Below are 17,785 nucleotides of genomic sequence, written 5' to 3' on the forward strand. Positions count from 1 at the left end.
GTACGGAAGAAAAACGCTCAGGACGACATCGTTCGCCAAGGGGGCCTTCAGCACCGAAGCCCGACGACGTGCAGCTTCTGCCAGCAACCGTTCGAGCTCAACTCCGGAGCCCCTCCATCGTCCCCATGAAGTCATCGGCACGTAAGCTCGAACGCCCCAGCCTCTGAATCATAATGATGTATAATTATTGAATATATCTGTTTGTTTAAACTGAGCCATACGGTGTCTCTTTGCCTCTCCGTCCCGTGTGGACCTGCGCATTATGGGGGGTCGTCACACTGGTGTCAGAAGTGGGGTCTCAAAAGCATATGTCCTCTGAATGCTGCGACATTCATGACTTCAAAATTAGACAGTTTTAGCTGTGCGTACGCAAGCGCTTGCGTACGCAAGCGCTTGCGTACGCAAAGCGCTACGGCGCTGCGTACGCTACGCTGTCCGCTCCGAAGTATAGTTTTAGCTGGGCGTATGCTAACAGCGTGTAACCGCGACTGTGTGGACCTACCTTACAGGTTTTAAAAATGCGCCAGCGTGTTATGTCGCGCCATCTAGTGCAAATAAATGAGAATACTTTTGCTTAGTCCAGTCGATTGGAGCCGTGCCAAGGCGCGGCTGTAGCCGACGACGTGGAAGTGCAGTTGTTCCGCCGCTACGCAGTGAGCGCGTTTAATTTGAGCGATTAGAGTCCGACGTGATTGACGCAGTCAGGATGCCCTCTAGCATCCTGTATAATCACCATGTCGCGTCGATGTTGACGTGGGAGGAAATCGACGACCTCATGTTATCAAGAAAGGACCGATGGCTTCTAAAAGGCGATTATTCATTGGAAGACATTGAGTATGACATGAGGAGCCGGAGGGAGCATGAACTCTTGAAGTATCGTTCGCGGCACGGGCTGCTGGATATTGATAGAATCGACAGCACGCTGTTCAAGCAGCAGTTCAGATTCGAGAAGGAGGACGTAGACGATTTAGTGAGGGCATTGTGCATGCCGGAACGAATTGTAAGTGCACAGCGAGTGGTCGTGCCAGGCCGCGATGCACTGTGTCTGGCGCTTCGACGCCTGGCGTATCCAAACAGGTGGTGCGACTTACAGCGGATATTCGGACTGCATCCGTCTGTCACGTCTAGCGTGGCGTCACAAGTAATCTGTCATATCGCAAAGTCTTTTCGACATTTGCTGACCGACTGCAATAATCACCTGTGGCTGACAACTACCTGCCTCCAGGAATTCACAGACGTAAGTCACCGTTTTTTTTGTCTGTTTGTGCTGCACTATTCGTAAATATCACCTACAATTCCCGGGAACCTTTACGCAATATAAAAAAGGAAGTTGAAGCAGTCTGCGCGTTACACGCTGAACTCAATTTTGGCTTTATTTTTTTGATGAATTAATCTTTTTATTTTAATCTTATTTTAATGAGAAAAGTACCTAAATGAGGCAGTTAAATTAGCCGTGCCATGTTAACAGGCAGTGCATGAAATTATCCTTGTTACCTCTGTGGCAAGCACTAATCAGAGGTCCTTTCTGGAGATACCATAAACCAGAGATACCATAAAGCTTCGTTCAAGGTCTCACCAGACAAACTAAGCATTCCAGCTCAAAGACAGCATCTGCCCAGTACTGATTAAGTTAGACAGTAACTTAACCTTCTTGAGGGTGGCACCAGTACAGAACTGGAAGGAGGAGTATCCCTCAGGTTTTGGCAAGCATTTTTTTTTTTTTCGCTGAGCAGGCTCAGTCACTGATATCAAATCCAGCCCACCAACACGAGAAAAATCTCTTAGAAGTCGACAGTTCCTATACCCGTAGTGCGGCTATTCCACAGCTGTCCTCACAAACTTCACCTTTACACTCCACCTTTACGCTCTCGGATAGCAGTGACGAACTATGCTTGGAACAATGTGTGCGGCGTTGCGGCACGTGTCCTTCGCGGGACGTGGGTGCGTGATGGTGCAGTGTCAATCAAGAGGTTCCCGGCCCATATGGGTCCCAGTGTTTCGTGTAAAGGGAACGCAAACCACAACGAGACGGGCAACGCTGTCGCGCGAGGAGCGGTGAACCGTGCTGCGGCTACGAGTGCCGGACCCTCGGAGTGGCAGCCCTTCGATATCAGCAAGGACCCCATGACCACCTACAATGACGTTGTGAAATGGTATCATTCACGAAGAAGGACTATGCCGCCCCCACACCTGGGTCTCACCCGGTCGGAGGCAGTGATCTACAGACAATTACAGACCGGCTCGTTACTGACTCCAGTGTTTGCTAAGCATATATGCCCAGAGGTGTATAAGAGTGACGTGTGCAGATAATGCGCGAAGGAGCGGGCCACTGCGGCCCACATCCTGTGGAACTGTGAACTTTAACCGTGTGAGGCCAGTGCGATGACAACGATCCTGCCGCAGTTGGAAGCTGCAGCGCGGAGTGGAGACGACACCCAACTTAAGGCTGTCCAGCAGGTCGCGACGGCCCTTGATAGACAGCGACCGGGAAACTCAGCGGGGGAGGGCGCAAGCCTTACGCTACCCGCGGTTAGTACCCGGATGCAGTCTTAAAGGCGCTGACGTGACGACGTCCAGACCGCGTCGCGGTAACTCGGCACCCATGTTAGGGTAGCCATACCGACTGCAGGATCTCAATAAAGTTGATTCTCTCTCTTCTCTCAGACAGGCGAGAGACCGTACATGTGCACATATTGCAGCAAGAGCTTCACAGTAAAAAGTACCCTGATAGATCACCTTCGTGTCCACAGTGGCGAGAAGCCATACAAATGCCAACTGTGTCCACAATCCTTCACAATCAGGCCAAGCCTAAAAAGGCATGTGGAAAACCATTACAATCGAAAACTACTCCATCCTCATTTTTCCTTGGGGATGTCAGCATGTAGGCAGCAATTTAAGTACTGTAAACACCATAACTATGCAAAAGTGTCCATTATTCTATAAAATTTAGCATGTATTTTTGCAAGGTTTCACTGGTGAACTAAAGTGAAGTTAAATGACAACTTGATGTACAACTTTAAGAGGGAGTGTGCTGTGTTGCGGTTTGCTAGATTAACAAGGAACATGTTTGATTCTGGGCTGAATGATTGCAAACACTTCCGGATCTGTGCTCGTATAAATTGGAGCTAGTCAGATAAGTGCGGTTGTGTAGTAATATTTCATTTTTCTTACTATTGGGGTGCTGTGTGCAACCCAGCCCTTGTGTGTTTGCTGCTGTGACATATTTTCTAAGCTGCCTAAGAAAGCCAGAATAGAATACTGTGTGCACTTTTAATGTTCATTTCTGTTAAACTTGCATATGAAACATCGTAAGCATTCCTTTTGGCTATAGCATTCAAAAGTGGTTTTGTTATTGGGACTTTGGAACATTAAAATATGTAATAAGGGAGTATTACAACATTGGCATCCACCCAAGTAAACCCATGTGGCTACAAAGGAAAGATAATATATGTTGGGTTGGCATAAACAGGAAACAGATTTTTGCATTGAGATGATGCATTACCTTGATGCAAAGTATCAAGCTACTGTGGAATAAAAACTGTTTTTTTAATGTTTGAGTTTTGTTTTGAAATATTTTGTCTGTTAAATGCTTTGCAACATATAAGAAAAATTTTGTGTTCGTTATTAGTGCGTTTTTTTTTTCCTGGTAAAAATAAAGCAACAGTAAAGCTCACATGTTTTCACATTATTAAGTAGTTGCTATACTGCTATTTCATCATATGCTACCTCCTAAATAACATTGTCTGCAATTTCGTTGTACAGGAGAGTGGCCAAGTTTCAAGTAAAAGGATAGAAATTGGGGCAAGTTGGTATGGTATCATGGTGAATCTTCCAGCATGAACAACATGGTTATGAAAGGATATCATACAAGTGCTGTCCCCATCATGTTCCTGTCTTTTGCGCTGGTAGATTCGCCATGATTTCAAGTAAAATTTAAAATTCCAGCATTTTCAATGAGGGACATGAATGTTTCCCAGTGAAGCTTGGCAACTGAGGCGTCCACCGACAAAGTGAACCAGCTATGCACCTTTCCTTTTCTCAAAACTGAGGTTAGACCATGAATAAGTTTAGACTGTGGATAAGACTGTCTTATTTGCTTCGTTCAAGCCACCCAAGGTCCCAGGGACGCTGAAAACATACTTCCCTAAGTAAAACAACAACAGGCTGACATTTTCCAAGAGATAACTCTGGAAATGACATAATGCAAGCACTGTTGTTGCTGGATCCTCTGGGTTTGTTGGACCAGCGGCTACATATGTATTTACATTCACCATCTGCTAAGAAAAAACACATTCCATACTTCCTAGAAGCATAACAAACAGCTTAGATACAACTAAGATGTGCGAAAAATAATGCTTTCACAACATAAAACAAAGTAGGATTCTAGAAATAGTTCAAACCACAACAGTGAACAAAGTAGGATTCTAGAAATAGTTCAAACCGCCTGATATTCAAACTGCATCAAGTACAACTGCTGGTTTACAGAGATAAAAAATATGCACAATTTGCTAAAACCGTGTGCCCAGCTGCATGGAAGAATCGAGATTCAACCGACCAAATTTCTAACCTCTTGTTGAATGACAATGCATGGCCTTCAAGGTCAGGGAGCGAGCGAGCTCTTCAGCCGGTGATAGACTGCCACCCTTCTGCTGGCACCATTGCGGTTGGACGTCCGCCAGCACAGCTACGACCATGTCTGAATGGGAAGTAGTCAAGTAAGCTGCGCTGCAGCGTGCTCTGTGAGCTAGTGGTGACGAGTTCACCGAATCAAGAAGTCAAAGGCACATTCGACGCAGTTTCTTCAGTGCCATCCAAATTGATAACAACCCTGAACTCTACAGCTCTGTAAGCATTGGTGTGGTAATTTTAGGAGCACTGAAACTTCTTGTCCGCACTAGCTGCCATAGCTAAACAACACAAATAGCGCAATGCTTGCGAAAAAGAAACCATGCCACTTGATTTCTGCGCTGGTTTCTGGCGTCCCAAGGGCATTGTAGCTGGTTGCATGTTTTTTGCATAAAAATGAAGCACTCCAAGTAGTAACAATAACCATGCTAATTTATCTTACAAAAGTGGGTAATATGAGCAAAAATGATTGAGAGGAACCCATTTCGATGCAAATCACAGACCGTAAATACCTTACCATACATCATTGAAGATTCGTGCGGGTATAGTGTCTAGAACATACTTGCTAGTGTGCCGAGGGCGCACGCTCGCGTGGCCGCTGCGGTGATGCCTTCCTGCGGCCACCGCGTGCTGGCACTGCCAGTTGCTAAGGTGCCACCACGCCAAGTTCGCTGCTGACGCAGCGTAGGTATAGCAAGTCTAGCGTTGGTGCGCTGCACTTATCACTACGAAAGCCTGTCTCTGAACGCTTTGAGAGCACTTTTTGCAAAAAAACACTACTGGCTGCAGATAATCTTACCGGCCTGGCATTACCAGGAGAAAATCCTGGACTGAAACAGCGCTCGCCGAAGTGTTCGACACTTGCCACCAAGTCCAGTTTGCTAAATTTTTATTCGTTTATTCTTTGTGGTGAACCGCGGAAGGACTTAAGCAGAAGTCATATTAACTGCCTAATGTTCAGCAAGGTACCCAACTTGAAATAAGCAACGAAAGTTGATGCGTTGGCCACATTATGTTGTTGTGATTGAACGATCGAGTACGGTCCGGACTCATTGTTGCTACATGGAAACTTCCGATCGAGATTTTATTCGACTAGGGGCCAGTCGATTGCGATCCATGCATCGCAATCACAGGTGAAGGATATAGTATGCACCTTCATGCTGAATGAGCGCTCGGCTAGCTCTGCCCAGGTGGAAAGACCAAGTCGTGGCCCCCATTTTCAATGGCGAGCAGAACATGTAACCCGGAATGGCATCGCATGTAGGTAAAAGAAAAGCAGGGCACTCTTGCTCTTTCCCACCACGGGTTCCGTCTTCAAAGATCGCATGCGACGATCAACACAAGCAGTTGGAATAGGTCTCACTATTGGTGCGTTTTATTTGCAAATCAGAGCTTGCTTCATACAACTTATGCAGGTGTGTATGAGCTTGCACTTCCATTTGTAACAGAACAAAAGAAAATGGTGATTGTACCACTGATTCTTATTTACATATCTTCAATACAGTAAAACAGTTCAAAAACAGAGCTTGTTGTAAGCACGTGCTTGCTTTGTTCTTTACCGAGAAAATACACTGTAGCGACCACAAGACTGCGTTCTGGCATCAAGCTTCCAAATGTTACCATTCTTTCTATATACAAAGTGGCAAAGTCGTTTCTCTCCGCTGCATAACGTGCGTAGGCTGCAGAGCCAGCAGGTGCTTCAGATATTTTGGTCCAGGTTGCAATGATACAAATTGAGTCCAACGGATGCTGATCTTCAATAGCAATACAACCCATCTGCTGCTGCGGGCATGAGGTCGCACTCGGCTGCTCTGTTGCTGCCCGGCTCGTCGGAAACATCGTCAAGCGTGCTTGACGGTCCATGGCTGACGCCTGCACCGGCACTGCGCATTTGCCCTTTAGCGGCAGGTTGGTCACACAAGTTCCTCACTTTTCTTTTCGATGTCTTCTTAGGCAGAAGGTATTTTGGATAGTTGTCGAATACTGCTGGCATGACATCGGGCATGAGACGTGGTCTAACTCTGGCGAGCTCGTTGACGACACCATCCACCGTCTCTCGATGTGGCAGTCTTCAAAACGTTTCTCGCAGACAACACACGCTGGAGTCAACTTGCAGTCCTGTCTTTTGATCAGCCGCTCCCACTCCGCAAGCCATGTTGGGCCTGAGCACGGAACATGGAAGCCTTGCCGGATTCGACCGGTAGCCACTTCGACAGAGCGGCACGAAACATGTTTTTTCCCACAACAGAAAAAATCAATTAAAATGAAACATGGCATATTTCCAGTAGAGTAGCAGGCGACGGGGGGGGGGGGGGGGGTCAGTATAGGGAAAGGGGGCCTGCATGCGCACTAGTCCAGGGCCCACATTTTTCTTAACTCAGCCCTGCCAGCACCCATAAGCGGCGCCTGTAGCAATGGGCTACATGGAGAGCCTCAGAAAACTTGTTTATGCCAAGGGCCTCGGTGAAGAGCACGCTTCTGCTTTAAATAAACTGAAAACCTCCTTCACCAGATCTGCATTGCAAAAACAGACGTCCATCACATGCTTTGTCACAAAGAAAAAGTGTTTTGACAAGCAACCGTCCTTAAAGCTGTGGTCCACTTATTATGAACTTCGGGGTATAACGAACGGATGACGCGTGACCCTCATGTTCGTTATAAGCGGGCTCGACTGTACCAGACAACATTCGCTTTACAGTTTCTGAATGCTGCTTCTGTCCACCCCAATCAACACATCAGCGTACCATGCCGGTTATCAAGAGAGTAGGGTAGGCCATCCAAGAGAGGTCCCCGGATCTCCGGTGAGTGCATTTGCCCTTGCAATGCCCTCCATTGCAACATGGCCTGCTACCCATCTTCAAGTGGAACTCACTCATGCAAACTTGGCATTCATGTCCTCACCATGTACATATGTGAGCACCAGCTTAACACCTTATTTTCAAGGAATGTACACTCTCCAAAACTGTGTCATTAAAAGCATGAACCTGCTTTTCACTACTCTCCTGCAGGCTTTAGCATCCAGCACGTCACTTTTCCAAACATTCGAAAATCTTGTTTATATTGCAGTGCGTCAGAAAGCAAGGCAGTTATAACCAGGGCTTCTATAAGTGATGACACACACCATCATACAATGCATTAAAAGCCACCGTGCAGTATCTTCAGCACAACTTTGCTCTCAAGCATGGAAACCGAAAGCAACTCAAACATGATTTCAAAAATGGTGGCAGCAAATAGGATTCACATAACTGGAATCACTGAGTTCAGGCTTGAGACTACACATTCACCTCAGAACGGAAACTAGACATGACGGCTACTACAGTCAAACCCAGATGTGTTGAATTCTTAAAGGAACGGAAAATAGTTCGATATAGCGAAAATTCGACACACAGATAGAGGCTTAAACCACACTCGAGATCAGGACAAACTGTGGCTTACCGATAGCAAGAGTCATGGACTACAAGGACTGGGCACGCAATGCGAAAGTGCTTTATTTCACGGAAAAAAAAAATCCTAATATTCGACTGCTTTTTGCTGGGAGTGATATAGCTGAAAACGCTAGTCTCCATCTTCTTGAGACTGTCCAGGTGCAACAGCCCTGTACCTTCCATTTCGCCGCAACAACGCCAAATGAGGGTGAACGCTGATGCCAGTTCAGCGGCTGTGCACGGGCACTTATCTTCTGGAACACAGTTGTCCTTGTCATCACTGGAATCTCCTTCTTGTTGCCAGCTATTCTGAATACAATGTCCTCAAAGTGAGGTCAGCTACGGCCTGAACTTCGCTGTCAGCGTTGATGAAGTCCTCAACGGTAAGTTCCGATGGGATGACGCCGGAAACGTCGTGTTAAATATTTTTCTTTGGCGAGTGCATGTTTCTTGTGCTTCCGAAAATGGGATGAGTCACGAAGCACGTCCTCCAAGCATTTATCGTCGTCAGGACATTCATCTCCAGCCACTTCAAGGCTTGCCTTGCTGAAACAGTTGGCTACCATGGCCTGTTTTACGTTGTTCCAAGCGCCAGTTCCATGGCGCCGAGCAGGTCAATCTTGAGATCAGTTCCCATGCGGAGGTTAATGAAGAGCCGCTGAACAAGTCGCCTTCTGTAGCCTACCTTGAAAGCCTTTATGATACCCTAGTCCATGGGCTGCAGTCTCGCTGTGGTGTTCGGCAGGAGAAACTTCAGTTCAATTTCTGCAGCTTGCAAGTCGTTTGATGGGCCGAGCAGTTGTGAAACAGAAGGCATACTCGGTGACCCGACCTGCCGAACTTGGCAAGCCTGCAGCCATTCAACAAAAAGTTGGCGTGTCATCCAGGCCTTTCTATTACAGCCGTAGCAGACTGGAACCTTTTTGCAATTCTTGAAGCAGCGCGGCAACATACTCTTTACAAAAACAAACGGATGCAGCTTGCACGAGCCATCCATGTTTGCCGCAAGCAGAACTGTCACACGCACTTTGCTCATTTTCCTGCCGTGACATGAGCTCCCACGGAGACCGAGCGTCATATTCGGCAGCATATGCCAAAAGAGACCAGTCTCATCTGCACTGAAGACTTCAGCAGGCGAAAACTTTGCAGCTATCTTCGGCAACTCCTCTGAAAGCCACTGTTGCATCTCCTGGCTGCTAACAGCCACACTTTAACCTGAAATGGCTTTTCCCACAATGCCGAGGCAGTTTTTAAACCGATGCAGCCATCCAGTGCCACTGCAAAAGTTATCTTCGCCAAGAGCCGTGGCAAACCATTTGGTCTTCTCCATTATCATGGGGCCATCCACAGTGATGTTTTTTGCTCGGACTTCGAGAAACCACGTATACAGCGCCTTCTCAACTTTGGTAAAAGCAGCAGGGCACAAACGATATGCTCCCGAGCAACTCTGCTCACCTGCTTTGAGCGTGATTTCTCATTTACTGTCTAAAGGACTGTGAAATACGTTATTTGCTGCCTCCAAGTCCAACGGCTGCACAGTCATTGAGAACTGGATCACCTCGATTGCCAACCATATGTATTTCGCCGTGAAGGTCAACTCGGGCAATGGTGACACCGCCGTTGCCATTTGGATGTTGTTTCTGACAATTTTTGTGTCACAAAGGCGCCTGTGGCCAGAGAGCGCCATGTCACAAGGTTTTTCTTCTACTTCAGGTGGGGTCAAAGACCCATTTCCCAAGCATTTCACCCTAAAGAAGCCAAGCACCAGGCAAGGAAAAGCTTCTACTCACTGAACCACTGGTGGATACCCGGTGGCATAGGGGATCGAACCCCACACCTCCTGCATGTGAGGCGGATGGTATGTTGTTTATAAATCACATGCAAGACACAGTGGCTACAGTGAGGCGTGTACCAACTGCCAGCATGGTGAGATGTTGCTTAGGAAGTGGATATACCCAGGTACTTGTGCTGCACCAAAATAAAATATTTGGAAGTTGATTTACAGCTGCTTTTACAACGCAGCCTACATAATTGTGCTGCCATGATACCCCTACAATATTTTATGTGTGTAATCCTTAAGAAGTTATCCCCCATAGTTATTCTTCATGGCTTTTGCTTGTTTACAGAGCACGACAAAATGAAGGTGAGAAGAATTAGGTGAAACTAACAGATGGCTGTTAGTAATGGCAATATTCGAAACCCATTTTTCAGTCCTATCAGGTTGTGTAATTCTCACATACTGTTATTTGTAATTGCATGTTATGACCAGTCACTGACATCAATGACAAGCTTTCTGACGTTCTTGCCAAGAAGTGCCTTATGGATCACATGAGGCAGATCTCATCAAGTTATTGGAGGCCAAGTGTGGAGATGCTTCACTTGTGGAACAGTCGGCTTGCACAGAAAAGCTCCAACTTTCCATAACATGGAAAGTGTTTTCGGTATGTAATAATCCTAACTATTTTGTACAGATGTCTGCTGTCACTAGGTTATTTCAGGTTGAACCTTTACTCAAAAGACACCAGCGGAAGTGTGACTAACGTGTGCACTAAATATTCATGGTGGTGCATGAAAAGCGACCTGTGCACATGCAGAAAGCACAGCGTCAGTTTGTTTTTCGTGTGTTAAAGCAGTTGTGCTGCTATCTTGCACTACTTGGGCCAAGTCACTGGCCTGCAGTCTATAAAAAAAATAAAAGTTTGCATGAACAAGTCTTGTGGTAGTGGAACGCAGAAGCAGGAAGTGAATAGTGAACATACTATTTGGGCAGTAGTGCACAGGGACAACTGATACAATTAAGAATCCAGTGTAGACACCTACAAAAGGTAGTACAGGCTCAACTTCAAGCAATACTATCAATTGTGCGAGCAAAAATTGACTTCAATACAAAGACAAAAAATGCATGCTTAATACATACATGGCACATAAATCTATACTGTGCAATCAGGCATAACCTTGTACTTCATACTCTATAATGGCTCAGCGCATAATTTTTCCATCATGCTGAAAATGATGGAAGCATAACCATTAGCAATAAGTGTATTTATGCCTTTCAGCTAACGGAGCACAGTCGCATTTAACGACTGCAATATTGTCACTGCAGTGATAGTGCCAGAAAAAAATGTAAGTTTCTGTTGATTTACATTTCTTTACGGAAGTCAGCACTGCCAGCATTACATTACAATGAAAACCCAGTCAGAATCCAAGGCAGAGCTGCCAATGGCACACTGCAATGGCAGAAAAAGCATTCGAAGGGAAGCAAAGTCAAGCTAGTTATGTGTCCTATCAAAGAGTTGCAACATATGGTACATGTACCAGCGGAAAAAGGACAGACTGAAATTCTTATTACTTACAGCATGGAGCACTCACTAAGTATTTGTTTACTGCGTGTACTTCCTCCATAAGTAAATGGATGGGAAAATTCACATGTAATGTTCTGACACCTAACAGTTGGGTACTGGGTAACAACAACTTTTGATAATGCTATCAGGACAGTTATCTTGATCCCTAGATTAAGTTCTGTAGGCATGTATCGGACAAAGGAATGTTGTGATCAAAGGCCCAGCCTACATTCACAGACGGGACAGGAAAGTGCCATCGTGCTACCTTGACCAAAGGCACGGTTGTTCGGAGAGAACGCAAGAAGCGCTGGCGGGGGGGCAGCTTCTGGCGCCAGCGTTGCCACAAAGGCATCTAATTCCCTATGCCGGTGATGCTGACTGTGGCGGCCCTTCTCACGCACAGCGCTCTCCCGTGGACCAGCAGATGACACACCTGGCAGCGGTAGCAGGGGTGCGAAAACACCGCCCACTTGCCCTTGAGCGACTCGACAAAGCGGGGGTAGGCACAACTAACTCTTCCTTCCTTCCTGAAGAGTTCCCCAATGTCTCCCACAGTCAGGATCGCTGCATAAAAGCCAACGACCCTTTGGGCCTGGTCGGCCCGCGAGAAACCTACAGTTCGAGACTGCAAGGCACTAAAGTTCCTACTGGGCTCGGTGACTGCACCTCAGCGCAGCCATCTAATCCGCTGATCTTTGCGATGCAGACGATCAACCAGCTGTTCGTCAGCCTACTGTTGCCGGCCTTGGCAAGCCTTCTTTCGGGTGCGTCGTTTGACTGCGCACCACCGTGCTCCAGTGACGAGCCGGGACGCTACCGCTTGCCGCTCGTCAGCTGCCCACCCCGGATGACTGCTGCCACAACAGAGGAACAGTGGCTGCCGGCGCCGAAGGAATCTTGGACGGCCGCATCATCACGGACATCAACAGCTTTCCCCCATATAAAAGCACCCCCGCCACCGGCACCGTTCTGTGGGCTCGGTGACTGCACCTCAGCGCAGCCATCTAATCCGCTGATCTTTGCGATGCAGGTTAGTAAATCATATACCTTATTTGCCAAAATATCAAGCAATTATATTCTGGTGCAGTTCCCGAGCCCACAGTGCTGTGTTGCCATTGCCGCCGAGTGTGTCACTGTTGTTCATTCTTTGCTACTGTTATCAGGAGATATCAAAACTAACCCTGGTCCTAACGACAGCAGTGCAGTACTCGCGGAACTCCAGAAACTAACCGCAGGCCAAACCCAACTAATAGCCGAAGTACAAGGTCTGAAATCCCAGCTCACTACTACGGATAAAACCATAACTGATTTAAGCAATCCTATGGCCGACCTGGAAACACACTACCAAGCACTACTTCCCCTTCGAAACGACATTGAAAAGATGCAGGCTGACACAAGCAACATGGCGCGTATAATCCAGGAACTAGAAACCCGCATAGAGGATGCTGAAAAGAGGTCGCGCCGTAACAATCTCATCTTCTATGGTATCCCTGACACTACTGATAGCGAAACGTGGGCAGAATCTGAAAAACTAATCATTGATGTTTGCCGTAATAACCTTCAAATAACTGTGGAACCTCACGAAATAGAAAGAGCTCATCGCCTCGGTATCACTCACAAGATAAAAATCGTCCCATAATCGTGAAATTCACAAGTAGCAAAACTAAAGAATCCCTCCTATCAAATGGGCGAAATCTGAAAGACACGGTTTATAGTGTTGGTGAGGACTTCTCGCATGCCGTTCGTCACGCGCGAAAACAACTTGTTGCATTTGCTAAAGCCAGGTCTGCCAAATTTTCCTTGCGACTTAAAACACTTCGCATCGGCTTGAACCGTTATATTTTTGACACTTCATCTAACACCGTCAAGCAACTCGCGTAGCAATCGTCCCTTCACCCTACACCAATAAAATGCCAGCGTGCGACACCCTCAAATGTTTCCTCAAATGTTCTCTCGTTTTCCGTGATATTCACTAACATCCGCAGCTTCCTCCCAAAGCGTGAACTCATATCCAATGTAATTTCGTCATCCAGGAGCAATATACTTATACTAACTGAAACTTGGTTAAACAGTAACGTGTCCGACGCTGAAGTTTTAACTGACTTACCCGAATTCAACGTCTACCGAAACGATCGAAAAAACTCACGGAGGGGCGGTGTTCTTGTTGCAATTCACCGAGGTATATCATGCTCTATTGCACACGTCACATCTGATATGGAATCATTATGGCTAATTATTCGCACTCCCCCTGTAACAGTACTTCTCGGCGTTTGTTATAGGCCCCCGCAGTCAAATCCAAACTTCTGTCGACATCTGAATGATATAAATCATCTTGTTGTTAAATACCCAAATGCGCGCATTCTCCTTTTCGGGGACTTCAATTATCCGGACATTGATTGGCAGAGTTTAGGCACTTCCTCATTAACATGCAATACAGAGGCCAAGAACTTCATTGATGTCTGTTTAAATTTTAACCTCGCACAGTTAGTCTCGGAACCTACTCGCACCACGCATGCAACCGCAAACACCCTTGACCTAATACTAATAGCCCTGAGTACCTATCATCCATTAGTTATCTTCCAGAAATCAGCGACCATAAAATCTTACATGCTCTATTTTCATTTACCCCAGCTCAGAAGCACCCATCCAGAAAAACAATAAATCTTTACGATAAAGGGAATTACGATGCAATAACTGAAGACCTTAACATGTTTTTTTCAGAGTACCAATCCACATTCGACACTCACTCTGTTCACGAAAACTGGTTGATATTCAAAAATAAGTTAAATATGCTTTCTAATATGTTTATCCCCAGGGTATCTTTCCAAACTAACCGCAATAAACCATGGTTTACTAAGCATCTAAAACGTCTAGAAAACAAGAAGAAATGCCTGTTTCGTACAGCTAAACACACTGATAATCAAGCCATTTGGGAAAAATACCTTGCATCTGAGAAATCATACTTACTTGCAGTTCGTAGCGCCAGGCGCTCATTTTATCACACTGACTTACCGAAGCTACTAATCAGCAATCCTAGACAATTCTGGCAGGTTTTAAATCCTAAGCACACTCATGATATTACACTGACTAACGACTTGCACGAAGCGGTTACTGACCATGAATGCGCAGAAATATTTAATAACGCTTTTGTATCTGTTTTCACGAGTGAATTTGACATGCCTTCACAGTTACCATCGCTATCACATTCTTCACAGATGGTATCGCTTCCATAATTGATAACATGAAACTCTCATCATCAGCTGGTATGGACATGATTAATACAAACTGCTTAAAAATGTGAAATCAACATGTGCAGCCTACTTATCTTTGATCTTTTCGCAATCGCTCTCTTCAGGGATCATTCCAGATGACTGGAAAACGGGGAAGGTCGTTCCAGTCCACAAATCAGGTAACAGAGACTCCACCATGAATTATCGCCCCATTTCACTAACTAGCGTACCCTGCAAAATCATGGAACATGTCATCTACTCTCAAATTATAAATTTCTTAGACTCAAATGATTTCTTCCATTCTTCACAACATGGGTTTCGTAAGGGCCTCTCTTGTGAAACCCAATTAGCGTTGTTCCTTCACGACTTGCACACTAATCTTGACCATAACAGACTGATGCCATATTTCTAGATTTTGCGAAAGCTTTTGATAAAATTCCCCACCGTCGTTTACTAGTAAAACTTGCACAGCTGAACTTACATCCTAACATACTACAGTGGATTGAGCAGTTTCTCACTAATCGTTCTCAATCAGTGTTTGCTAACGGCCACCTGTCTAACAACCTCCCGGTTACCTCGGGCGTTCCGCAAGGATCTGTACTCGGTCCATTACTCTTTTTAATATATATTAATGATTTACCTGACCACGTTTCCTGTAGTATTCGAATGTTTGCTGACGACTGTGTTATTTACCGCACTATTAATAACTCTCGTAATCAACTTAGTCTTCAAACCGATCTTAACAGCGTACTTAATTGGTGTAACAACTGGCTCATGTCCCTAAATCCTAATAAATGCAAACTCTTATCCTTCTCTCGTCGCCATAGCCCGCATCGCTTCCAATATTTCATTTCTAACACCTCGATTGATTCAGTATCATCTTATAAGTATCTAGGAGTCATCTTGCCTTATGATTTATCTTGGCGCACCCATATTGGCAACATCATTTCAGCATCGAATAAAACACTTGGTTTTCTCAAGCGCCATCTCCGCCTTGCCCCTCAACACGTAAAATTACTCGCATATAAATCGCTCATCAGACCCAAATTAGAATATGCCTCTGCCATATGGAGCCCACACCAAACTTATTTAATTAATGCATTAGAAGCTGTCCAAAACCGTGCCACTCGATTCATCCATTCTTCATACTCATATGACGTCAGCATTTCTTCATTGAAAGCATTATCAGGACTACCGCCCCTTTCGTTCCGTCGTCGCATTTCAAGTCTCACCCTTTATCACAAATTATTTCATTCTTCCCTCAATCGGTCACCGTATATCACAACTGCCGCACGCATATCTCACCGCACCAGTCATTCCCTACAAGCTGCCCGGCCGCCATCGCATACTGCCACCTTTTCTGCTTTATTTTTCTTTCGAGCAGCAACGGACCGGAACGGCCTACCCCGTGACATCGTCAACATCGCTTCATCCTCTACTTTTCAAGAACATGTAACCGATCACCTTCAGTGCTAAATAATATTCGCTGTTTTGTTTGCTCATTTCATTAAAATCCCACCCCTTATGTAAAACACCCGATACAAGGGGGCCTTTAAGGTAAATAAACTGAACTGAACTGAACTACTTGCCTGTGTGTCTATGTAGGTGTATTGTGCAGTCGCGTGGTGAGGGCGGAGCCTATAAGGAGGATAGAGGCCCATTGGACGCTCGACAAGCTATGGGACTCCCAAGCTAGGTGACTGGGGACAATCAACTACCGTATTTACTCGCATAATGATCGCACTCGCGTAATGATCGCACCCCTGAATTTTGAGGTCAAAATTACATTTTTTAAATTCCCCGCGTAATGATCGCACCCCGAACATGGAGCCGCCTGGTGGTTGATCTGCAGTCATCCCGCAGCGAATGCATTCCAACGAGTTCCCAACCTAGTCTAGTAACGTTGGAGTTCCCATGATTCCATGCTTTGCGGCGTTCGCCATTTTGCAATTCGGCAGCGTCGTAGCGTGCTTTGTGTTTTTGTGCGAGTTTACGCCATTTCACCATGGGGCGGTATGCCAGTTACACCGCCGCGTTCAAGCTCAAGGCTGTCGACTATGCACTGGAGCATGGCAACCGCGCTGCTGGTAGGCATTTCAGCGTGGACGAAATGAGGATACGCTATTGGAAGAAGCAGCGCGAGAAGCTGATGGCTACGAACAAGACACGGCGGGCTTTCCGTGGACCCAAAACGGGCAAGTTCCCTCGTGTTGAGGAGGCGGTCCTAGAATACGTGAGGGACCCGCGCAAGGATGGTTGTGCAGTGTCATTAGAAATGATACAGACGCAGGCGCGCACAACTGCCAGGAAGCTGGGAATCGCCGCAAAGGATTTCCGCGCTAGCTCCGGTTGGACGACTCGCTTTATGCGACGGAATGGACTTTCCCTGAGGCGGCGGACGTCGTTGTGCCAGCGGCTCCCAGCCGCGTATGAAAGCAAAGTGATAGACTTCCATCACTTCGTCACTAGGCTTCGCGAAAAATGCGGTTACCTCATGTCGCAAATTGGAAACGCCGATCAAACTCCACTGACGTTCGACATGCCCCGGAATACAACTGTGAACGAGAAGGGTGCTCGGAGCGTCCTCGTGAAGACGTCTGGCGCAGAAAAACAGCGATGCACAGTCATGCTTGCTGTGACGGCCGACGGGCGGAAGCTGCCACCATACGTGATCTTCAAACGGAAGACTATTCCGAAGGGAAACTTTCCCCGTGGCATCCATATACGTGCACAGATGAAAGGGTGGATGACTGCAGACCTGATGGTCGACTGGATCAAGACTGTTTGGGGAGGAAGACCAGGAGCATTTCTGCTTCCCTCGCTTCTGGTTTTGGACAGTTTTAGGGGTCACCTTGTGGACAGCGTGCGTGCCAAGCTGAAAGAGCTGCGCACGGACATTGCAGTCATTCCTGGCGGCCTGACTTCGCTGCTGCAGCCTCTCGACGTGTCTTTGAATAAACCGTTCAAGGACAACGTTCGACGACTTTATGCTGAGTGGATGGCGATGGGCCAGCATGATTTGACGCCGAGCGGAAAGATTAGAAGGCCATCCGTGAAGATGCTGTGCTCGTGGATCACAGAAGCGTGGAGCAGTATCCCCGACGAGGTAGTGGCTAAGAGTTTTAAGAAGACAGGCATATCTTAACGCTTTGGATGGAACGGA

General features: G+C 46.4%; 1 protein-coding gene and 1 pseudogene across 4 annotated transcripts in view; one reads left to right on the plus strand and one right to left on the minus strand.

The window, feature by feature from the left end:
* Positions 1-17,785, minus strand: part of LOC144107038 (uncharacterized) — a 439,706-nt gene that overhangs the window by 391,666 nt on the left and 30,255 nt on the right. The gene's annotated exons all lie outside the window — the stretch shown is intronic.
* On the plus strand, positions 11,493-13,708 carry LOC144107028 (uncharacterized; annotated as a pseudogene).

The sequence above is a fragment of the Amblyomma americanum genome, chromosome 10, assembly GCF_052857255.1.
Source record: "Amblyomma americanum isolate KBUSLIRL-KWMA chromosome 10, ASM5285725v1, whole genome shotgun sequence".
Lineage (NCBI taxonomy): Eukaryota > Metazoa > Arthropoda > Arachnida > Ixodida > Ixodidae > Amblyomma > Amblyomma americanum.